Below are 24,934 nucleotides of genomic sequence, written 5' to 3'. Positions count from 1 at the left end.
CTTAGGCAATATCAGTGGGTTGTAGGATTTTCTATCAGGAGCTGGAGACCCAAACAGGCGTGGCATTAGGTTATCATCACTCAGGAAATAGCTTTCTCTTCCCCCTTAGAATCATAAATCATAAATTTGACACATTCTTATTTTCCTTAGGAGAATCCATGCTGTGAAATTCCTGGAAACTAATGGTGTGTGCTTAGGCAAGTTTCTTAACCTCTCCTTGACACAGTTTCATCATTTGTAAAACAGGGGTCTTGTAGTACCCGCCTCACTGGGTTCTAATGGAGATCAAAGGCATCAACTCATATAAAAACCTTCAAATAATATTTTAGTTACTATTTTAATATTATTTGTTATATTGAATGTCATTTAAATTTTATTTTTAGTATTTTCTCCCAAGACTCAATCAGAAGAGTGGAGATCTAATTAATACTGGCTCAACTCTTTGATCTTATATATGAAGAAAGAATTTGGTAATTAATCTGGTTGACTCGTTCCTCACACTATTACTCATGTTGCTTGTCTTGGAACAATTCTAATTACCCTTCTGGTGTCAGCCACACCCCAAAACCATCCCTTTCCTTTGCATGAAGCTATCAATGTCCTACTCAAATGTATTTATGTCTCTTAGTATCCTGGATCATTTTTGCTGCACCTAACACAAATTCCAGAGTCTCTCTTCTCTAGGAACAATGAGTGAAATTGTCACAGTACATCTTCTGCCTTATTTATCTGACTCCTTCCTGCTGCACCTTTATGATTCAGCCAAATTAAGTATCCACCCGGGTCCTTAAAAAGGGAAAGAGGCCTGTGTATTTGGTGCTATGGGAAAGATGGGAATGGCCTCACTGGTCCATCCTCCTTCCTCTTCCTGCCGGCTGAAGTCATTCTTCTCACAATGGACAGCTCTGAGCATGAATGTAGCTAGCAATGACTGTGGAGTCAGTGGCCACCACACAATTATCTGGTCCCTGCCTTCAGTTGTTGGATTTATTCTCATGGACTATAAAATAAGATTTCAAAGCATCACCAGAATGAGGAAGATCTTCACCTTCCTAGTCTTACCACCTGACCTGGGTTTTGCCCTCCATGACTCTTTCTTCCACCCGCTACCCTGTTCTCAGCATCAGGAAAGGATATGGTCTTGTTCCTGAGCAGTATCTCTGCCCACATCTCTTACATCAGAAGTTATGGCTTAGCTTTTCCTGGTTTATTTTCTTCCAGATCATGTCAGAAGAGAGAATGACTAATTAATATTGGTTCAATTATTTTATTTTACACATGGAGACAGAATTTGATCATTCCAGTGCTTAATAGTCAGCATATCTGTTTGGACAGGTCTCAAAGACAAAAACAAAATTTTTGCTAATTCACTGTATGATAAAAACCCAAGCATACCAAGTTACCTGACCTTAACATAATCAGTTTGGCACTGTCTTTTCTAAGGAAGAGTACCTTTTTTCCAACTGGAGAAAATAAAAATGTTACCTGTAGGAAAATCTGCACAAGAGATATCAGCTTTTCTTACATTCAGTTTAATTTTTTTTAATTTCTTTTAATTTTTATTTTTGATACAGAGAGAGACAGAGCATGAGAGGGGGAGGGGCAGAGAGAGAGAAGGAAACACAGAACCGGAAGCAGGCTCCAGGCTCTGAGCTGGCTGTCAGCACAGAGCCTGATGCGGGGCTTGAACCCACGAACGTGAGATCTGACCTGAGCCGAAGTCAGAGGCTTAACCTTCTGAGCCACCCAGGCGCCCCTCTTACATTCAGTTTAAAAAGAGAAAATTACAGTTTTTTAAAAAATCCTCAAGACAGGCTTTTTGATGAACAATATTGAAGTATAGGACACCAATTAGACTGTCATATTAAGCCCCTTAAAATTGTAGAAACTGTAAAAAAAAATCCTTACAACTGAAGTACAGAAGTATATAGATTGAACAGAACCACTAAATATCTGGCCAAGTGAATAAAAAAAAACCATACCAAGACAACTCATTTTGAAATTTCATAACACTAAAAGTAAAGAAAGGATTGTAGAATCTTCCAGACTAGAAATATATCACATATAAAGAATCAGAAGTCAGAATGGCATCAGACTTCTCAACAGTAACAGTGAAATAAACATGAGTACCTTTAAAATTCTGAGAGAAACTTAGTTCCACTGTAGAATTTTACACTCAGCTAAACTATCCATCAAGTCTGAGAGCAAAATAAAGACATTTTCACACATGCTAATTCCCATAATGTACTACATATACACCCTTTCTCAGGATTCTACTGAGAAATGTAAACCATTTGAGAGAGCAAACTATAAAGAAATAAACATCTCCTTCAAGATAATGGCAAAAAGAATTCTTAGGAGTATGATAAAATGACATCCCAGGACTGATGTCCAGCAGATCATATAAAGAGCAATCAGTGCTCATGACACCTGGATAGGTCAGTCAATTTAACATCTGACTTCAGCTCAGGTTATGATCTCATGGTTCATGAGTTTGAACCCTGCATTGGGCTGTCTACTGTCAGCAGAGAGCCTGCCTTGGATCTTCTGTCCCCCTCTATATCTGCCTGTACCCCTCTCTCCCTCCACCTTTCCTCCACTTGTGCTCTTTCTCTGCCTCTCTCTCAAAAATAAATTAACATTAAAAAAAATTTTTTTAAATAAAAGTCAACCAGTGCAGACTGAAGTGAAAAGTAGAGCATCATAGGAAGGATACTCCCAAGAAAATGAGAGAAAGAGAGAAACAGATTACTTAATATATTTGACCACATTGAGAGGAATTCTAATTCTCTCAGAACGTTTGTAGATGAACCAGTGACTCGTGCAAAAAAGAACAAAACCAATGGTCAAAACAAGCAATTATTAATTCCAGAAATAAAACCCAAAAAGTTGTACAATCATATATGGCTCAGCTACAAACAACAGATATAATGTTAACACTCACTATTGGTTTAATCAAAAATTGTTATGTCACGATATGTTGGGGCAGAATAAGACAGTTTGAGATACCTAAGAAAATGAAATCCATAGTAGAAAGTCAATAATGTCTAACAGCAAAAGATCAAGAAATATCAGTATAAGCATATTTGACTTTATAAACTAAGTACATGTATTTCTTTGATTCAAATAAAAAATAAAAGAATCCAGATTCATGAGGAAAAATCTTGAGAGTTATTTTTAAAATACATGTACCTATTATTTTAAAAGTCCTTAGGTTATTTATTTAAGAGTCTTATTGCTGCCTTTATTCCTAAGACATAATTTCTGTATTTCTATTCAGAGCACATTCAAAATGTGTGGTTAGCAGACCATAATTCTTCTTTTTGAGAAAGCATTGTGAAGCCTTTTTTAAAGGACTTCAGATACTAATTTGAAGGCTAATTTTGTTTTAAAAAGAACATAAACCCATTGACTGCATAGTACAATGTTCCAGATATATTTTAATAACTTTCTGACAAAAAAAAATCAGTGTATGGTTTTTCTTGTCAGCTTTAACTCACTAAAAATAAAATAGTCAAGGTGAAGCCTATTTTATTAATACAAAATATTTTCCAGATACATACATTATTCATTCAAGGTGTGATATATATGTGTGTATATGTGTGTATAGTGTGTATAGTGTTTTAGAGCATGGGAAAAGAAAAAAAATCATTTTAGTTAGCTTTTTATAAGCACTACAAATAGCAAAAAGTTGTAGGCTCTTTTCCCCTAACTCAGATAATAGAAATAATATGCCTGCTGAAGATAAATTATGTGAGTTGTCATAGAAAGGCTGTAGGATTCAGAACCAAAAGATCTGGGTTTAAATTCTGGCTTCATCACTTCTCTTCCTAACTGGATGATTTGGGGAAAGCTGCTTAATATTTTTGAGGCTCACTTTCCTCATCTGTTGATTACCTAGACTGTGTTAGGCAGTATTTAGGCAAAGGGGATATAGTAGTACATGAGTATGCCCTCGTGGAGCTCATATTTTATGAGAGGGAAATAACAAATAAGTAAGCAAAGCAACTTTACTGTTTTTTCCAAGAATATCAAGATAATTTTTTAAGTTTACTTACCTATTTTGAGAAAGAGAAATACAAAGACACACAGAGAGAGAGAGAATGAGCAGGGGAAGGGCGGAGACAGAGGGAGAGAGAGAATCTCAGGCAGGAATCGATGCTGTCAGCACAGAGTCTGATGTGAGGCTTGATCTTGTAAACCACAAGATGATAACCTGAGCCGAAACCAAGAGTCAGACGCTTAACTGACTGAGCTGCCCCAAGCAACTAAAGCAATTTTACATAGTGACAAGGATGGCGGAGAAAACAAAAAAGCCATAGCACAGTGAAAGGCATGGAGCCTGGCTAGTTTAAGAAGGATAGTTAGCCTGGGCTTCTCTAAGAAGGTGGTATTTGACACCTGCGGAATCTAATGTCAGTTATGTGAAGATTCAGGAGAAGAGAACCACAGGCAGAAGGAATCACCAGTAAAGAAGTGTCTTGGCATACTTGGGGACTAGGAAGAAGGCTGGTGTGGTAAGAGCTTAGAGAGGAGGGGAGCAGGATACTAGGTGAATTCAGAAGGCAGTGTATTGTAGAAGCTTGAAAGCCACTGTAAGTAGTGTCGGCTTTATTTGAGATGGGAATCAGTCTACGGCCATACCACCCTGAACGTGCTCGATCCCGTCTGATATCAGGAGCTAAGCAGGGTCAGGCTTGGTGAGTACTTGGATAGGAGATGGAAATCAAAGGACAGGTTTTGGTTTTTTTTAATTTTTCTCTTTTAACATTTATTCATATTTGAGAGACAGAGAGAGACAGAGCATGGGGGGCGGGCAGAGAGAGAGGGAGACACAGAATTCAGATTCCACACTCTGAGCTGTCAGCACAGAGCCCTACGCTGGGCTCAAACCCACAAACTGCGAGATCATGATCTGAGCCAAAGTCTGACACTTAACTTATTGAGCCACCCCAGGCACCCCTCAAAGGACAGTTTTAAGCAGAGGAGTAATCTGATCTAATTTGCTCTGGTGGCTGTTTTGAGAATGAATTATAGATGTTGGCAAGGATGTGGAGAAACGGGCACCCTCCTACGCTGTTGGTGGGAATGTAAACTGGTGCAGCCGCTCTGGAAAACAGTGTGGAGGTTCCTCAAAACACTATCCATAGAACTCCCCTATGACCCAGCAATAGCACTGCTGGGGATCTACCCAAGGGATACAGAAATACTGATGCATAGGGGCACATGTACCCCAATGTTCATAGCGGCACTTTCAACAATAGCCAAATCATGGAAAGAGCCTAAATGTTCATCACCTGATGAATGGATCAAGAAGATGTGGTTTATATATACAATGGAATACTACATGGCAATGAGGAAGAATGAAATCTGGCCATTTGTAGCAAAGTGGATGGACCTCGAGGGTGTCATACTAAGTGAAGTAAGGCAGAGAAGGACAGATACCATATGTTTGCACTCATAGGTCTAACAGGAGAGCAAGAGAAACCTAACAGAGGGCCATAGGGAGGGGAAGGGGGAAAGAGAGTTGGGGGAGAGAGGGACGCAAAACCTGAGATACTATTGGATGCTAAAAATGAACCGAGGGCTGAAGGGGGAGGGGGTGGGGGGAAGGGAGGGTGGTGGTGATGGAGGAGGGCACTTGTGGAGAAGAGCACTGGGTGTCATATGGAAACCAATTTGACAATAAACTATTAAAAAAAGAGAGACTGAATTATACGAGGGCACAGGAGAAAGCCGAGAAACTAGTTTCAAGGGTATGGTCACAGCGAGGTATGATGATGGCTTGGATACAATGGCTGTAGGCCAGATGGTGACCAGTGGAGGTGGCCTACCTTGGATATAATGCAAAGGTCATGAATTAGTTAAGGACGGAGGAAAGAGAAGTCAAGTTTGTTTTCTTTGATTTTAATCTGTGTCGCTAGATACATTATGATGCCATTTATGAAATGAAGAGCTCTGTGGGAGGAGCAGGGTTAGGGGCAGAAATCAAGAGCTCAGTTTCATATGTGTTAAGTATGGGGTACCTATTAAATTTCTAAAAAGAAATATCAAGGTGGTAGCTGGAAGTATGAGACTGAACTTTATCATTGGGTTAGCATTAGCATAGAGAAGGTACAAGAATGGATGACAGCATCTAGGGAAGACATACAGTGTGGGTCCTGAAAGCGAGTCCTGGGGAGAAACCTGATGCCCAGGAAACAAGAACCAGGAGAAAAGATTGGGAAGAAGGAGCTTCTGTAGCTGGAAGAGAACCAGGAAAGTCTGGTGACACCAAAGGCAAAAGAAGAATTTCAAGAAGGATGTTGACCTGATAGACAGCTGAGTCAAAGGCCGCTGAAAAGTTCCAGAAGTTAAGGCCCAAAAGGTGAGTGATGGATTTGGCAACATGGAAGCCATTGGTGACCGTCGTGAAGGCTGTTTGGGCGGAGTGGTGGGGACAGGGTCTCCATGGGAGCGGGTTGAGGAAAAACGGAAGTTGGGTACAGAAGCAGTGATGGTAGACAATGCTTTCTAGGGGTTGTGCAGTGAGTGGGAGCACAAAAATGGGAAGGTAGCCCGAAGGCAGGAGGTGGGGTCAAGGGAGGTTTTTAGTTTGGTTTTTTGTTCCTAAAATAAAAGACAGTAGAGCAGGTTTCTCTTCTGATAGTAGTGATTCAGTAAAAAGAGAGTAACCTTTCACTGTGACTGCAAGAAAAAGGAGGTAATGGTTATATCATGATCTTTAAATCCTAATAGGTGAATAATTAAAAATTTTAAATGTTTATTTATTTTAGAGAGACAGAGCAAAGGAAGGCAGAGAGAGAGAGAGAGAGACATAGAATCTGAAGTAGGCTTCAGGCTCTGAGCTGTCAGCACAGAGCCTGATGCCAGGCTCGAACTCACAAACAGCGAGATCATGATCTGAGCTAAAGTCAGATGCTTAACTGACTGAGCCAGCCAGGCACCCCAGGTGAATAATTAAATATAAGTCCTTAAATTATATGAAAAATTTCCAGCAAAAACTCCTATTGAACAGTTTTATGTAGATTCCAGGTGTTTTGTTAACTTCCTCTCATTCCTTATTTTAAAATATTAAATCTCGAATCTGCATGTATCCAGTTTTATGCTTGCAGAGAGACTGGCTTGAATTAAGCCTCAGTTTTGCCACTTGATAGCTGTATGGCCTTGGGCAAGTTAACTGAAGTCTCGGAGCTTCAGAATTCTTTTCTATCAAAATAATAATAATATCCTTTTCATTATGTTCTGAGTCCTCAAGAAGAAAATGTATGTGAAGTGTCTGGCATATAGCAGGCATTCCATAAATAATAGCTGATATTATCATTATTATTAGCATTACTAAATAATAACAAATAAAAAAACAAAGTGAAAAGATATTCATATAGTTAAAAAACTTTAAAATTTGTAAGAGCCAGTAAATTGCCTAGTGAATTCAATAAATGACGGAAATTTCTTCTGAATTACCAACATCATCTCTGCTTTCATACAGCTTTTGAAAGTTATACATTAAATATTTTATGAAACTAGACAGAGGTGGTGGTTGCACAACAATGTAAATGTACTAAATGCCATGAAACTGTACACTTTTAAATGGTTGATTTTATTTTTATTTTATTTGAATTTTACCTTTAAAAAAAGTATACATTGAACACATTATGTGCGTCTACCTTACTTTGTTTATGAAGATAGAGACGGAATAAACTTTCTTTTCCCTTCCTGGTCCGTACATGGGGGTGCCTGGGTGGCTCAGTGGGCTGATTTTGACTCAGGTCAAGATCTCATGGTATGTGAGTTCAAGTCCTGAGTCTGGCTCACTGCTGTCAGTGCAAAGCCCGTTGGGATCCCCCTCTCTCTCTGCCCCTTCTCCCTTCTCTCTCTCTTAAAAATAAATAAATATTTAAAAAGAAAATAAAGCAGAGATAGATAGATAGATAAATAGATAGACAGATAGATGGGCAGGCAGACAGGATTTGCTGGTTTAGACAATCTTTCCCCAAAGAAAGAGCTTAAGGCTTCAATACTTACAGGCCTTCTGACTTCCAGTGATGGGGACCACATCTGCTCCCACACAGAATCTTTGGCCAGGCTCTCAGGGACCCGCCCTGCACTGATCCCCAGTTCTCCCTAGAACATTACTACCCCAAGGGTGGCCAGGACCCTCTGTGTTAAGATGCAGATTTACAGGTCCCACACCAGATCTATGAAACAGAATCTGCAGTTTAACAAGATCCGTAGTTGATTTGTATGCATATTAAAAGAAGAAGAAGAAGAAGAAGAAGAAGAAGAAGAAGAAGAAGAAGAAGAAGAAGAAGAAGAAGAAGCAGCAGCAGCAGCAGCAGCAGCATTCACCTAGAGAACATGACCACACCAGAACTTAGCAAATGGGAGTCTTCAGGAGCCTCATATTCTTCACTGCATAAGACACAGTGATTCAGGAGATAGGAAACCTTGTCATTGGAATCATTGGGAAAAGTCTGGAACTTTGTCTTCAAAAAGAACCCCAGTAATCCCTTGTCATTTGGAATTTATCAGGAATATCTATCTGATTACAGAATAAATCATATAAACAACCAGAAGAAATGTGATTAAAAAGAAGAAACAAAAGGGAGAATTCTCTCTAGGCTGGTACTCAGTATGCAACAATATGAAACAGATATTCAGTACGAAACATGTTTATTTTTCCATTAAACTCAGCTGTCCTAATTCAAGAGAACCTCCAAAAATATCAGTTGCTATTTTGCTTCCCTCAGTTAAGAGTTGTTTAATATTCTAGACAATATGAAGTTAATTCTCATCACTGTAGGGAAAACAGAGAGCCATAAAGCCACAGAAGGATGTCCCCACCTACACATGGTCACAGTGGTATGACTAGGGGACACTGTGACTCCAGGTGTGTCCTGGTCATATAAACTTCCAGGGGTACGACGGAGATGGCCAGAGTCAGCACTCGAAGCTGCATACAAGCATTGTGCTTATGTTTGCTTTTTACATTTCAATTTCTCAGCAGGAACATTTTTGTCCTGCTTCTTAGATGGCAGTCCCCAAGGAGTGACTCTCCATTTTTATCCTGCAATGGATTTTCTAGGCCATCATTTTAGGCACACTTGCTGTGAATCAATCAAGTATACTCAGGCCCTTGTTCTCAGTCCAGCTCTGCCCTGGGGACTGTGAAAAGTATGAAGAGAAAAGGAGTCCGGGTAGTGAGACTCAAAATATATTTAGGGAGCAGGAAACCTGGCCTAGGTTTTTTGTCTTGCTGGGCAGAGTTTAAAAGACAAACAAGTCACTGGGAAGGAAGAAAAGACACAGTAATATACTGATATTATATGATTCAAACTTTGAGCACTACAGAAAGTCAGAAAAGAGTGCCTTCTTTTTTTCTGAAAAGAGAAGAGAAAAGCTTAAAATGGGCCCTAGTGAATATGTGGTATTTTGACACATGGAAAAGGAATTCGGGGCAGTTCTTAGAAAGGAAGGAGAAAGAGCAAAGGCACAAAGGTGAGAGTTATCTAATATCTCTTCATCTGACTGTCCACTTCCTTAGATGGGAAGAAGAAGAATAGTATTTGTCTTGGTTGACTGATAGATTTTTAAGAGAGTTAAGTCTGATGGTGACTGTAAATGTTTTATTTTCTGAAGTTAATTAAACTGAAAGGACTTCAGGAACGAAGCCTACCCGGACCTATCTAAAATCAGAGTATCAGCTTCTGACTTTACAATTGAAGATAAAACCAGCCAAAAGATTTGTATTGGTCTTCTGAAGAAGATTTGCCCCAAAGTCAGTCTATTTTGGTCTATTCCAAAACCAAATTCCAGATCAAAACGATAATGATGACCATGATGGTACTGGCCACCATGATGGTGGTACTGTGTACCACCAGTGTTCTGGGCTCTGGGCACATACGGTTCCTCACAGCAGTCCTGGGAGAAGGATTTATCTCCCCCACAATGCACGAGCCAAACTTCACAACTAATAAACAAGTGATAAGAGTCTATGTTTAAACTCATGCCTGACTGGTTTCAAAGACAAAGCTCGTACCCTTATGTTACCAGGTTTGAAAAAGGAATCAGAGCAAGAAAAGGTGTTCATTAAGGGTTTTCCATCGTGCCTACTGTTCACATGAGCAACATTTGAAGAAAAAAAACAGCTAACCATGTGAACAGAAATGAATATGGTACCAGCCTTAAGAAGCACTTTTGCAACTTCGGTTGAAATAATTCCAAAATTCTCTAAATCTATCTAAGCTTTCTTAACTCAACATGAAAGAGAATAGATTCAAGAAAGTCCCTAAAACCAAACTGCTACTCCCTGTAAGTTTGAGAGTATTGTTTTCTGAAAGGGGAAAGGTAGAGTGACAGCTAATGAATTTGATTGGTTGTAAAAATCAGTTCAGATAAATTGCACCGAACGCATCTCTTTTCTCCATAAGGTGGATTTCCTGGTGCCACTCTTCATTGACTCACCTCTGCAGCTGGCTTCACAGGACAGGCTCAGAAGTACCTCACACCTCAGTGTGCTTGTGTCCGGAAGCTTATCCTGTGATGTTCATTTGGTTCCCTAGAACCGAAAAAAGTGTCTCCTTGCTTAATGCATTCCTGGTAAAATAGAATGAGTCTTTTGTTTTACATCACCTTTTTTTTTTACATCACTATATTAATCACAGCGTAAGTTTAACACTGAGAGTTTGAGAAGGCAACATTAAGAAAATCAAGTTAATATAAAAGGGGAGATGACAGGTTGGGATGGTATTCAAGACACTGACTCAGCATCCACAGACTCCGGGAGGGAGCAAATCAGGAATGCTGGAGAGCACAGCCTGGTAATTCAGCACTCAGCCATCTGGACCTTCAGCAAGCTGAACTCACTTTCTATCTATAGAGTCTCTCGTTTTGATTTTCCTTTAAGCTATTTCCCAGGATCCTTTCTGGGTACCGATGGAAACTCCCCTGCTCTGTCACACACTCCGCCAGCCCCCATCAATCTCCGTAGCGATTCTGGGCACATCAGCTGGGAAAGACACATCTGCAAAAGTCTGGGATGGTGGTTTGTAAACTCTTTAACTGCTTACTCACAGAGAGAATTTTTTTTATAGTTTATTGTCAAGTTGGTTTCCATATAACACCCAGTGCTCTTCCCCACAAGTGCCCCCCACCGTGACCATCACTCCCCTTCCTCTTTCCCCCTCCCTCTCCCCCTCCAGACCTCAGTTTGTTTTCAGTATTCAAAAGTCTCTCATGATTTGCCTCCCTCCCTCTCCCTAACTCTTTTTCCCGATTTGCCTCCCTCCCTCTCCCTAACTCTTTTTCCCCTCTTTCCCCATCCCATGGTCCCCTGTTAAGTTTCTCCTGTTAGACCTATGAGTGCAAACATAGGTATCTGTCCTTCTCTGCCTGACTTATTTCGCTTAGCATGACACCCTCAAGGTCCATCCACTTTCCTACAAATGGCCAGATTTCATTCTTCCTCATTGCCATGTAGTACTCCATTGTATATATAAACCACATCTTCTTGATCCATTCATCAGGTGATGAATATTTAGGCTCTTTCCATGAGTTGGCTATTGTTGACAGTGCTGCTATGAACATTGGGGTACATGTGCCCCTATGCATTGGCACTTCTGTATCCTTTAGGTAAATCCCTAGCAGTCTATTGCTGGGTCATAGGGGAGTTCAAATTTTGAAAAATGAATACACCTCTATGTACATTTTTAAGTTATCTAAAAATTTTCACCAAACGTGTAAATAGTTGTAAACAATGTTATTTCCTATATGATAACATTTTAAAATTGAACTGTTCCAACATACTTGGGGATCATTCCAATATCTTCCAAGCACCACAGCTATTTGAAATGTACCTGATGGGGTCATTATGAAGACTCGAGGACTTAATAGGTGCATCGTGTCCTGCACATGATAAATACTATGCATTTGTTGTGTATCGGAGTACAGAGAGATGGCAAGTGGTGGCAAGACGATGGCTGTAAATCTTAGAAGGGACCGTAGCAGATGACGTGGATGGCCCACACCATATCCGCTCAGCTCACGTTTGAGTTTGCTTACAGCTGTGGGTCACAGTTTCTGCCATGCTCAAGACTTTACACCTCAAATGATATATCTCTGCTCCAGCCAGAGGGCTTTCTGTGGCACAAAGAAATTTGCTAAACCCTGTTGCTTAGGCACAAGCTGGAACTGAGGCAGGTGACTCCCACAGGGTCAACCCTCAACCCAAGGGGGACAAGAAGCAGTGGGGCAAAAGCCCCAGCCCCCCATCCTCTGGTGAGACAATTGTGGGGCATGTACTGTTTCCCAGACCATCTCCAGGAGAACTGAGCCCGTGGCCCGCTTTTTAAAGCACACATTACTGCTGTTTCTCCTTCGCCTGTCTTTTTCAAAGTAAATTAATAGATTTTAAAAAATGTTTCAGAAAAGCAGGGGCATCTGTGTGACTCAGTTGGGTAAGTATCTGACTCTAGATTTCAACTCAGGTCATGATCTCATGGCCATGAGATGGAGCCCTGCATTAGGCTCTGCACTGAGCATGGAGACTGCTTAAGATTCTCTCTCGCTTTCTCCTTTCTGCCCCTCCTCTGTTCACACTCTCTCTTGCTCTCTAAAAACAAAATAAAAAAGGGACGCCTGGGTGGCTCAGTCGGTTAGTGTCCAACTTCAGCTCAGACTATGATCTCACAAAATGTCAGCTGTGCTGACAGCTCAGAGCCTGGAGCCTGCTTTAGATTCTGGGTCTCCCTCTCTGTCTGACCCTCCCCCGCTCACTCTCTGTCTCTCTCTCAAAATAAAGACAGAAAAAAATTTTATAAATAAATAAATAAATAAAACAAAACAGGGGCGCCTGGGTGGCTCAGTTGGTTAAGCATCTGGCTTCGGCTCAGGTCATGATCTCACGGTTCATGGGTTCAAGCCCTGCATCAGGCTCTGTGCTGACAGCTCAGAGCCTGGAACCTGCTTCAGATTCTGTGTTTACCTCTCTCTCTCAGCCCCACCCCCACTCACACTCTGTCTCTCTCGTCTCTGTCTCTCTCAAAAATAAATAAACATTTAAAAAAAACTTTAAACAAAACAAAACAAAAAATGTTTCAGAAAGCAGCCCCACGCATGGTTGGGCATTGTTCCTGGCTGTGTTCTCTGGTCCTTCCAGAGATTCTACAAGCTACTAGATGTCCCTTAGTAAATCTATTTCTGCTTAAAAACAAATCTTTGGTATTGAAAATGTTTAGTACAAGAGATACATGAGAATGATTCTGAATAGGGACAAACTCCCGCTCAAGGACAACTAAACACTTGTCAGTCTCTTTATTATTCCTGTTGTTGCCATAAAAAAAAAAATAGCCATGAATTTGATGGCTTATACTGGCACACATTTATTCTCTTACAGCTCTGTGGTCCAGAGGTCCAATACTGGTCTCATGGGGCTGAAATGAAGGGAATGGAAGAACTGCATTCCTTTGTAGAGGCCCCAGAGAAGACTCCCCCCTTTTCCTCTCCAGCTATTTATTAGATGTCCGGAAGTCTTTGGCGTGTGGCCCCTCCACCCTCAAAGCCAGCAGCGGTGAGTCAAGTCCTACTCAGATGGCATCTCTCTGATCTTCTCTCAGCCTTCCTCTGCCACCTCTAAGGACTGATGTGCTTAGATTGGTCCCCTCTCAAGATCTCCTGATTAGCAAACTTCACTGTATCTGCATTCATAATCCCCCTTTGCTATGTTCTATGACACGGTCACAAGTTCCAGGGGCAGGATGTGGACATCTTTGGGAAAGCCATTGTTCTACCTGTCAGAGCCTTACAGCATTGACCCCCATCTCTCCCTTCTCTACGTAATAGAAAACCTGGATAGAAGCTGTTTGCAGGCCATTTCCTGAGAAATGGAGATAGCCATCTACCCATGCCTTAAATAAGAACTCTTTTTTTTTTTTACTTTTTAGAGAGGGAGAGAGAGAGCACGAGCAGGGGAGAGAGGCAGAGAGAGAGAGAGATCTTAGGCTCCATGCTCAGCTTGGAGCCAATGTGGGGCTCGAACTCACAACCATGAGATCATGACCTGAGTTCAAATGAACAGTCAGACGGTCAACCTACTGAGCCACCCAGGTGCCCCAACAAGAAATCTTGCATTCAAATAAAGGATGGCTAGCAATGGGTTAGAACTCCGCCAATTTAAGCTTCAGTAGAGAGACTTTTATATGTTCCCACGTTTATGTCCCCTAAAATAAGGAAATGAGGTATTCGTTCCTAGGTTCACAAGGCGTAATATAGATCTTTAAAATGCTATCTTGACTCAGTTTTGAGCGCCTGGCTAGAGGCCAGTCAGTTCCCCTTCTTGAGCAGACAATTAAGTCCATACCCCAATCACCTCCTTTATCGGACTCTCAACCGCTGTCTACCCTCCCTAATCTCCCCAGGACCAGGTTCCAGCCAAGAAGGGACAGCCCCTATGCCCCAGAGCTGCCTAAAATTACCTAATTAACCAATCCTAACCTTCTCAACCCTCCTCTGCTGTCCCTTCCTGCGGAAACCGCAAGGTGCCTGCCTACCGCTACCCCTGCCTCGTGACTGACCCTGGTGCTTCCCCTGAGTGGCCCTGGGAGACAGCCTGTTTCTCCCTAGGGAGCTGTGGGTGTCACAAAACTGTAACACTCTTTCCTGTTGCTCTCTCTTGATGTGAGTCTGACCTCACCTCGGGTAATATGCTTCAAATACAGGGTAAGAACATTTGAGTTTTCTTACTTTTTAATTTTTGATTGATTTTTCTCTCTGCAAGGGGCTCAGGGAAGGACCTTCTCAACAGGTTCAAGGTTAAATTTAATGCTAGACAGAGGAAAGTCCAGAAAGGCCTGAGGTGATTCGGCTGAGCGCACCCTTAGATGCCCAGAGACTCCCCTTGGCCGCTCTGGGGCAGACGGCAGCAGAGACAGTTCAGAGAAGGGTAACTGTGACACTGTGTTCTTGGAACCCTCTTGATGGGTGTCAAGACCAGCCTCAAGGATGGAAACCTGAATTCAGACTGGAAGAATCACCTTCCCTTTCACAAAGACCCCTCAACTGCTTCTCAGAACCATGATGCTCCAACTAGTCTTTTCTGTTCCCAACAAAACTTCTAAATCTCCTTCTCCATCATAAATGCAATACCCTTTGCCCTCAACTTCCAGCTTTACCTCTTCATCTTACAGATTGCAACCTCCTTTCCACGCTCTCCAGCACAGTCCCCACGCTCAGGGAGGAGCAGAGAGGCATGATCCGAGTACATATCTGGGCGACCAGCCCACAGATTGGAAGTGCTCTCCCTCCCAGCCCCCTTTACCCCCTCCCCACCTCTCTCTTTCCCATTCTTCCCTTTTCTTATTATCAAGATGATCTCTCTTCCCCCTGTTTGCTTCCTCTTTCACTGGCTGGAGGGCTGCGGAAGATTCCACCCAGAGGCATGGAAGGAGAGACACAGATGGAGGAGAGAGACAGAGATGCAGACACTGTATTCCTCTGGTAGAGAGAGGTCATCTCCCCTCTGTGCGGGATAGATGGTAGCAACTTGAGCTGTACCTGTGCTTGTCCCCTGCTCTGAAGGAGTAATTGTAGCCTGGGCGCAGGGGTGAATATGAATATTTGTATGAGTGTAGTATAAAATATACATGTAAAATATGAATGAAGTGTAAAATCTATATTCAAGAAACACCTGTTGCTTGGTCACCTGGCTCCGGGGGCCCCAGACAGACCAGGTTTGACCATTCACTGCCGACAAAATCCAAAGGCCGAGAGGCGAGGGGTGGAGAAACGAGAAGGTAATTTATTTCAGCGAGGCCAACACTGGAAAAGAGCGGACTAGCTTCTCAAAGACGGTTTCCAAAGTGCTGAAAACACTTCCAGCTTTATGTGAGAATGTGGGACAGAGGTCGGTGGGTACAGCAGGTGGGCAGTGCAGGTCAAGCTGACCGAAACCAAGTCTTGGGGTCAATCTTGCAGGGTCTTGCTGATTCAGGACAGTCATTGCTTGAGGGGGTAATTTCTGTTCCCCTCTTGGGATATTTGGCAATCAGATGGAGGTCAAAATGGAGTAGTTGAGGTCCTCTTTCAAAGTAGTGTGGTTGTGTGGAGTCTGTTGAGTTTGAGGATTGCTGTAGGAATTCCCATTAGTGCTAGGAGTCATTTCTTCTGCGGTCATGCTCCTGGCTGAATGGTCTGTACACTTTTCTTAGTGGGAACTCCACTGGACTCTGCTGGAAGATGAACCCATGCCACTTTGTTTCTGCTGCAGACCGAGGTCCATCCTGTTTCTCCTTCCAGCTGTTGGAGTGCAGCTCTGGGCTCCCCACAGCCCCACCTGGGAAGAACCTCCCTCTGGATGTCTGCAACCCCAGCAACTGTGCCCAAGCAAATCTCAGCCTGTGCTCTGTGCCGGGTCCATGCTCCCTCCCTGACCTATGGGAATGAGATCTGAGCTCATTCATTGAGCGAAACTCAAAAATAAAGTAACTGGAAAGCTAATATAATTCACATAACTGTCAAAAGCAAAATGAATATGTATGGACTGAATATGAATATTTGTATGAGTGTAGTATAAAATATACATGTAAAATATGAATGAAGTGTAAAATCTATATTCAAGAAACACCTGTTGCTTGAGCTTAAATGCAACATTGTTCCAACTCTTTTTTTTTTAAGCATTTATTTGTTTGTTTATTTATTTATTATTTGAGAGAGGAAGCATAAGCAGGGAGGGGCAGAGAGAGAGGGAGAGAGGGAATCCTAAGCAGGCCCACCATCAGCATGGGGCTTGATCCCACATACCATGAGACCATGACCTGAACCGAAACCAAGAGCTGGACACCCAACCTACTGAGCCGCCTAGGCACCCTGGTTCCAACTCATTTCTAACTTGTTGTCCGTTCTCCCGATCCCCACCCAAGTAATCTCTATGCCCAACATGGGCCTTGGACACTCACAGCCTTGAGATCAAGAGTTTTGTGTTCTACCAACTGAGCCAGCCCAGTGCCCCTCATTCCTGCCTTTTAAAATGGTTTCTTGGGACGCCTGGGTGACTCAGTCAGTTAGGCAGCAGGCTTCGGCTCAGGTCATGATCTCACAGTTCGTGGGTTCGAGCCCCATGTCAGGCTCTGTGCCGACAGCTAGCTCAGAGCCTGGAGCCTGCTTCAGATTCTGTGTCTCCCTCTCTCTCTGACCCTCCCCTGCTCGCACTGTCTTTGTCTCTCAAAAATAAATACAAACCACAAAAATAATTAAAAAAAATTTTTTTAATGCTTTATTTATTTTTGATACAGAAGAGACAGAGCATGAGAGGGGGAGGGTCAGAGAGAGAGGGAGACACAGCATCGGAAACAGGCTCCAGGCTCTGAGCTAGCTGCCAGCACAGAGCCCGACGGGGGGCTGGAACCCACGAACGTGAGATCTGACCTGAGCCGAAGTCGGAGGCTTAACCGACTGAGCCACCCAGGCGCCCCCAAAATATTTTTTTTTAATAATAAAATAAAATAAAATGGTTTCTTTCTTCCTGACAAAGGACATGGGACCATTTTCCAGGTGAATTAGTTACCCATTCCCCTGTTGGTTTCAGTCACCAGAATGTCCCAGGAGCTCCTTCCTCTCTAGTCACTGTGACTGTTTCTCCAGGCCCCTCCTAGCCCTCCCACACTCACACCTGCCCAGGAGGGGAAGTTCTGGGGGGGGGGGGGGGGGTCAAGAGCCAAGGGAACTCAGCTAGCCCCACAGCTAACTCCGTAAGCCTCGAAGTTTGCCTAACGTCCCTAAGCTCAGTTTTCTGAAAAACAGGGCCCAGGGTGATAGTATTGATGCTATTTTGTGCGCTAGTAATCTCGATTATCATATTAGTACTGGCATCATGTTTGTACTTGTAATTTTTGAATCATAATAGTAATTCATTTCTGTACTACAATAATTGTACTGACACTAATTTCTGTAATCTCTATACTATAATAATAGTATGATACTACTTTTGTACCAATTTCTGTACTACAGAAACAATAATTTCTGCACAAAATAGTAGTACTTATACTATTTTCTTTACTAATAATTTCTATATGTCAATCATTTCTGTGCTAATAATCATTACAATAAAAATTCTGTGCTGGTAATAATCTAATAATGATAATAATTCTGTAAAACTCCTATGCTAATATTTGCACTAATAATAAATAAACATACTAATAAAAGTGATTTCTGTAAGATGAGGCTGATAATAACGTTCATCTTATAGAGTTATTTGGAGCATTACATGAGGAAAACAACAGATAAAGCATACAGAGCATATAGTCTATGCTTAATAAATGTGTTATTATTATTGTTATTGCTGCTGCTGCTGCTATTGTTAAGCTTCTGGTCAGTCTCTCCCCCTCCCCCTGGCCCTTGCACCAAAGGAATTTGTGAATAAAACTGAAAAATGGCTTGTGGGGTTTTTAATTAATCAATTAACTTCCCCACCCCCCAGCGTTGGACTTGAATTCAGGATCCCAAGCTCAAGAGTCATAAGTTTTACTGACTGAGCCCGCCAGGCGCCTCCACATTGGCTTGTTTTCAGGTTGCCCTCGGTAAAGGAAAGAGCCCCTGAGAGCAGTGTGACCAATGTGACCAGGCTGACCTGTGGGGAAGGGAGAGCCTGGCCTTGCCCTGGGGCCTCTTCCTGAGTCTTCTGCGACCTTTTCACCGTGGCAGCTAATCTGTTCTTGGGAAGAAGAGAAAGAGGTATGAAGGAAGTAGGAATGACCCAGGGTCATGAAGTTTTGTTATCTCTCCAAGTAGAATGGGACTTTCATCCAGAGGAACGGGAATGACAGCGGGGAGGAAGGACGGGTTCGGCTCCCTCATTTGTCCCTCCACCTCCAGGAGGTAATTTCAGCCTTAGTCCCGGAGAAAGGTGTCTGGGGAGTGATGGAGAGGTCGGAGGCAGGAAAGCAAGATCCCTGGAATGTCAACTGCACTGGCCCCAGGTCCAGGGCAGAAATGAGAAGTTTAAGCCTTGCATGGCCATCATGGGTGGCATGGGGGGAGGGAGTGAAAAGGAGTTGTCCCTTTTGCTATTGTCTTCTTCAGGTCCCCTCTTAAAGAGGACCTTCCTCACCGGATAGGAATGGGCTGATGCGGCTTTAGAGGAGCTTTAGGTTAGCCCTTTGGATTACAGGTTTTCATTTAGATTTGTAGGGCTACATTTTGTTCTCTGTGTTTTACTTAAAATGGAACCATTCCTGTAAGTCACAGGGAAGAAAATTAATTAATTAACTAAAACAAAATGGAGCCCTTCCTGCAACTATTTGAACTAGAAGCCAATGAATTAGGATTAATTATATCATGGGGCACCTGAGTGGCTCAGGCCATGAAGCGTCCGACTCTTGATTTCAGCTCAGGTCATGATACCAGGGTTGTGGGATCAAGCCCTATACTGGGCTCTGCACTGAGCGTGGAACCTGCTTAAGATTCTCTCTCTCTCCCTCTGCCCTTTCCCCAACTTTCTCTCTCTCTTTCTCTCAAAAAAAAAAATTAACAACTTCACATGTCTTAAGAAGTAAAAGAACAGAAAAATCAACATGGCTGATTCCCCACCTTGATATGTCACTTCTAGACGGGCAGTGCCCGGGTCTGTGTCCTCAGAATAGTGAACTCACAAAAACTTCCCCTGAAGCCCTTTGCAGAAACAAAGGTGTGATCCCTTCTTCAATCTTCTGTTCTTCCAGAGCACGCCTCTGAACTGCATGTTGAAGACTGAACTAGAGAGTCTTCACAAAACAAGTGTAATTTTTTTCATAAAATGAAAGCTAATGCAGGATGATTTCATTTACGGAGGCAGAAAATAGATCAGCGGTTGCCTGGGACTAAGGGTGGGAGGGGGATTAATTGCAAATGGGCACGAGGAAACGTTTTGGGGTAGTGGAAATGTTCTAAAACTGGGTTGTGGTGATGGTTGCACCACTCTACAAGTTTACTAAAATCATTGCGTTACCCACTGAGAGTGGGTGAATTTTATGGTATGTAAATTATGCCTCAATAAAGCTGTTTCTGGGGGGAGAAAGAAAAGCTAGTGTAGGTGAGTGCTCGAATTTGATGTGCCAAACCACATAGCGGTTAGTACCTACATTATGGTCATGGCCGCATGCAGACCACGTGAATGGGAGACCATCACGCCACGTTCCTCGCCCCCAATGCCCCCTTTCATCCAGTAGGGGATGATACTGCAGGTCTCTAAAGCAGAATGCCCATTAAATGAGATAAGTGGGACAAAGCCACTACTCTTTCAAGTATTAAATATTGTCTTAGAGCCAGGAATGTGGGGGGTGCCCTGCAGGGCGGTGTGAGTGTTGATCATTCTTTGCTTGGGGAGGAAAGTTCATTCTGGATTCTTCAATGAAAATGAGCTGGGAAGAACACGCTGTAGCATTGTTGCCCGCCGCTCAGGCTCACCAGTGTCCCTGTGTCCAGTGGTTCCATGGTTGTACCCTCCCTTTCCAGGGATCTTTGGACACTGACATTCACCTCCCCATGGGTCAAGTCTGTGAGGATACAAGGAGTGAGATTTGTTACCAAGCACATGAAAAGAGCAGATGGCAGCAGGTGCTTCAGGTCCCCTGGTGACGGTCCCAGGCTGGCTCTAGAAGATGCTCTAAGGTACACATGATCTGGACAACTAGATGTGTCTCCTGAGAGATGCCCAGGCAAGCCCAGAAAAGTCCAGTCTGACTGTGGGAGCAAAATGGGATAACTGGAGTTTCCTCTAGAAAGAGGCCATGGGGGAGGAAGGAGCTCATCCCAAGACCCCTTGGGAGGGCCTGTTCTCTCCTTGGGTGTGGAGGACACTTTATTCTGAAATTTTTAGAAACCAGGAATGGATAGAGTGAAGTAGCAGTCATCCTGGCAGGAAAGAGGCATACGGTTCATACTTCACGCCCTCACCAACCCCATTTCCACCCTGTCCTTGGCAGGCTGACCTGCTCACGCAGTGGTCCAACATCTATAGAACCCCCACCATATTCCAGGGCTGTTCCAGACAAGGTACCTCACCCTCAGAGACCTTATATTCTAGTGGGAGACACAGACAATGAACAAGGAATGAGATGAATTTATATCTAAATGTTAACAAGGGTAAGGTATGCAGGAGGCAGGGTGACTGGCTCAGACTGGGTGGTCAGGGAAGACCTCTCTGAGGAAGTGACAATTTAGCAGAGCCTTGAGAGATCAAAAAAAGGAAAAGTCTAGAAGAGGGCATCCTTGGCAGAGGGGAAAGAATGTGCAAAGGCCCTGTGGTAGGCATGAGTTCTGTGTGTTAAAGGAGCAAAAAGAAACCAGTAGCTGAAGCACTGACTAAGTTTCCTTTGTTGCATTTGACATCACAGATCTTAAAACTGGAGGCCAGAGACCTGCCAAAAGAACAAGGAGCCCCAATATCTGAGCCCATCCCTGAGAACAGTGTTCCACTGGCTCACAAGACCGAGCACAGAAGCCTTTGTCCTCTGACTAGGGTTAGGGATAGAGATGGAGAATTGGTCTGAGGTCTCATTCTAGGTGTCTTTTTTATTTTTTTTTAATGTTTATTTTTGAGAGAGACAGAGCGCGAGCAGGGGAGGGGGAAGAGAGAGAGGGAGACACAGAATCCAAAGCAGACTCCAGGCTCTGAGCTGTCAACACAGAGGCCAAAGCGAGGCTCAAACTCACAGAGTACGAGATTAGGAACTGAGCCTAAGTTGGATCCTCAACTGACTGAGCCACCCAGGTGCCCCCCATGTGTCTTTCTTAAAAGAAGCAGACTTCTTTAGGTTTTTAAGGTCTATCTCTGTGTTTCAAATATTAAATTCCCACTAGTGCCTCTAAAGTATTTCTATTTTTCATTATAGTACAAATTGAAACATAAGAAACTACTTATAGAGAAAAGGAAATGAAGGCAAATATTCCTCTGCTTTAGTGTTTCACAAGAGAAGGAACCAGAGACTTTATCAGATTATATTTGACAGGCGGTTCAGAGCACAGTTACCAGTCCTGCTTCTCTTGTCCTGAGCTCATACTTGTGCTCCTGGTTCTCTATAGAACACGGGAAGCTGTGGACCCCGCGGGTGATCCAGCAAGCGAGAGGATGATCGAATTGCAGCGAATGTGAATTCACAAGGCAACGGGCACTAAAGGACAGAAACACAGGCAACGTGAGAGGATTCCTGGCTGACTGGGAGCTGCAGAACGATCTCCCTGAGGCGGCGATGGGAACTGAGAGCAGAGAGCTGACTGGCACTTACTGGGGGAAGGGAGGGACGTTGCAGCTTGCAGGAAAGCCCCGGGTCAAGGGGGCGCAGAGTGTTGAGAGAGCTGAAAACTGACCCAGGCGCCTGGATTAAAGGGCGAATGGGCGAGAATGACGCCTGATGAAGCCGGAAGAGCGTGGACCGGACAACTCAGCGCTGTACAGGCACAGAAAGCAAGGAGGGGGGTCACAATCATCCTCCGCTGGGAAACGATGACACTGGCTGTGGCATGATCACATAGTGGAGGGGTCTGAGTGGGTGCAGCCGGAATGGCAACCACTGCCTTAAGTCAGGAGAGACAGTAGTAGTTTGGGGGACACGGAGATGGTGCAGAGGAGGCAGATGTGAGAGCAATGGAGGACGTACAGTCACTAGAGATAGGAGGGGTAGAATGAGGCAAGGGAGAGGGAGATGCTCGGCTAACCCTTGGCCTTCTCATTTGAGCATCGGGATGGATGGAGGTGCATTCAGGAGGCAAGGGATGCTGGACGAGGAATGCATTGGGCTAAGAGCAGGAGCCAGTCTTGGCCAAGTTGACTTGGAGGTGCCTTTGCATCTCTAGGTGACCCCTGGTCTCCCAGTTCACAGATGCTCACCTATAAAGGCTGCCGTAGCAATGGATGGAAGGCATCTCCCAGGTGTGAAGGGGCAGAAGAGAGCCTCTTGGTGATGCTCCCCCTCCACCATCTACCCCTCCTAGACCTTCTCCAGAAAGTCCACTGAAGATGCTTTTTTTTTTTCCCTTCTGGTTGAAAAAGAAACTCAGTTCTCCTGAGAAAAAACAAGTAGGGGGCCTTCTTAACAAAGGTATGGTGTTCTACGTCTTCTCCCCTTCCTGCCCTGGAAGGAATGGCTACTCACTTTAAGCCTGGAGAATCAGATAAAACAAGAGACAAGGGAGAGCGCCAGACCCCTGAGAGCATCACTGGAGAATGAGAACTGGCCTGAGCCCCGTCTAGGGAGTGGTCCCTCCTGCCCCCAATCTATAATTCAGGCAGGACGAGCATCTTTCAGTTTCTCCAACATGTCTTGCTTGCTCTCTCTTATGGCTTCACATGTGCTGCCCCCTCCCTTGAAGCTCTCTTTCCTTCCTCCTCTCCTACATCCCTTTCATCTGGAACAGGTCTCTAATCATATTTCATTGTGAGCTCAGACCTCCCTTCCTTCAGGAGGCCTTTTCTGATGGTCATGGCTGGGTTCAGTGTCTGTGGCAGGGACTGGCAATAGCAGACACCCAATACCCATTCTCTCCTTTCTTTCTTGGTACCAGGACCCCTTAATTTTAGCTTACCTTAAGCTGCTGGCGATAAAGACTACACTTCCCAGCACCTTTTGCAGTTAGCCATGGCCATTTGGCTAAATTCCAGCCATGCTATGAAAGTGGAAATGTTTGCAACTTCTGTGATGTGATCTTCTCGGGGGGAGGACATGCCTTTCTTCTCCTTCCTCCATCTGAATATGATGGCGGAGCCACCAACTTGGACCATGAAGACACAGGCCAAACCTTGGGGACAGTCAAGCCTTGAACTGGAAAAAGGTTGGGTTTGTTTCCTAACGACCTCATGGGGCTACTATCCATTCTGCACTACCTATCTCCCGCCTTTGTTTATGTAAGAGAGCAATAAGCCTCCATCCTGTGCAAGATACGGATATTTTGGGGTTTTGGTCTCATGCAGCCAAATCCAACCCTAATTTATCCAATGTCTCTCCCATGTGTTTATTCCTATGAAAACACACCCTGTACGTAACTGAATTAAACAAAATGTGCCCTGCCAGAGTTTATCATGTCTTCTTACACAGAGGGCTCCAGAGTTGCCCTCACTTAACATAATCAGTCACTCATATAACTGCAATTGTAACCAGAAAGCCAGCCTGGTATCCAAAAGCCATGTGTGGGACCACTGCAAACGCTACTTTACAGTCTCAGGATTCACAGCCTCTAGGTGATGCCGTGGTTAAGACCATGTCCCTTTCTCCTCCAGTGCAATTTCTCTGTCATGCACTGCACAGTCAAATAATACCACCAGTAAACCCACAGAAAACAAAGCAAAAACAAACAACAACAACAACACACACACATCTGCACCATCTCTTATACCTGGTATCTTCTAGTCTACATGTCCTGGTGTTGTGGTATTTGGCCAATCAAAAGTAATTTTCAGAACTCTGATGGTTTGGCATTTGGAATAGTGAAAGCAATCTGGAAAATCCTGATAGGCAGCGTTTGTCTCACCATCGCTGGCTGCAGAAACAGATTTCAGGGTGCATTTCAGTAGGATCGGAGGAAAGCGTGTATCTGGTCAGATCAGCTCATTTGCAGCAGCTTTGGTGATACACTCTGTAACAGATTCTAGCCACGAGTCTCTGCTGATTAATTCACGCTTTTTCTCTCAGAGCCTTTCAGAGGTCAAATACTGTGTGATGGTGTTTTAAACCTTCAGACCAATGGTTTTGGCTTTACTTGGCTCACCTGTACTCGATAAAGGCTTCAAAGTACAAGAGAAGTAATAATAGCCAAGAGATAAATAAAAGCACAAAACCTGAATGACATCTGAGAAATCTAAAATAAAAATAATAATACATTATCAATAGAATAATGTCCAAATGTCGGGACAAATCTGATACTCTTACAGGGTTAAGGTTCCAGTTATGCTGGGTTTTTGGACTTTCACAGT

The 24,934-nt window shown here is 43.5% G+C and overlaps 2 long non-coding RNA genes across 2 annotated transcripts in view; one reads left to right on the top strand and one right to left on the bottom strand.

Moving 5' to 3' along the window:
* The window catches only part of LOC115302959, a 44,758-nt gene that overhangs the window by 4,160 nt on the left and 15,664 nt on the right, over window positions 1–24,934 (bottom strand). Inside the window, exon 2 of the long non-coding RNA XR_003913742.1 lies at window positions 10,465–10,558. This is a non-coding gene — a long non-coding RNA (uncharacterized LOC115302959). The remainder of the gene's footprint in view (window positions 1–10,464; window positions 10,559–24,934) is intronic.
* Window positions 14,678–16,500, top strand: LOC115302961. Its single transcript, XR_003913744.1, has 2 exons — window positions 14,678–14,715; window positions 16,203–16,500. It is a non-coding gene; the product is annotated as an uncharacterized LOC115302961 (long non-coding RNA).

Source organism: Suricata suricatta, chromosome 9 (genome assembly GCF_006229205.1).
Source record: "Suricata suricatta isolate VVHF042 chromosome 9, meerkat_22Aug2017_6uvM2_HiC, whole genome shotgun sequence".
In the NCBI taxonomy this organism is placed as follows: domain Eukaryota; kingdom Metazoa; phylum Chordata; class Mammalia; order Carnivora; family Herpestidae; genus Suricata; species Suricata suricatta.
This window is presented reverse-complemented; position numbering and strand designations above follow the sequence as displayed.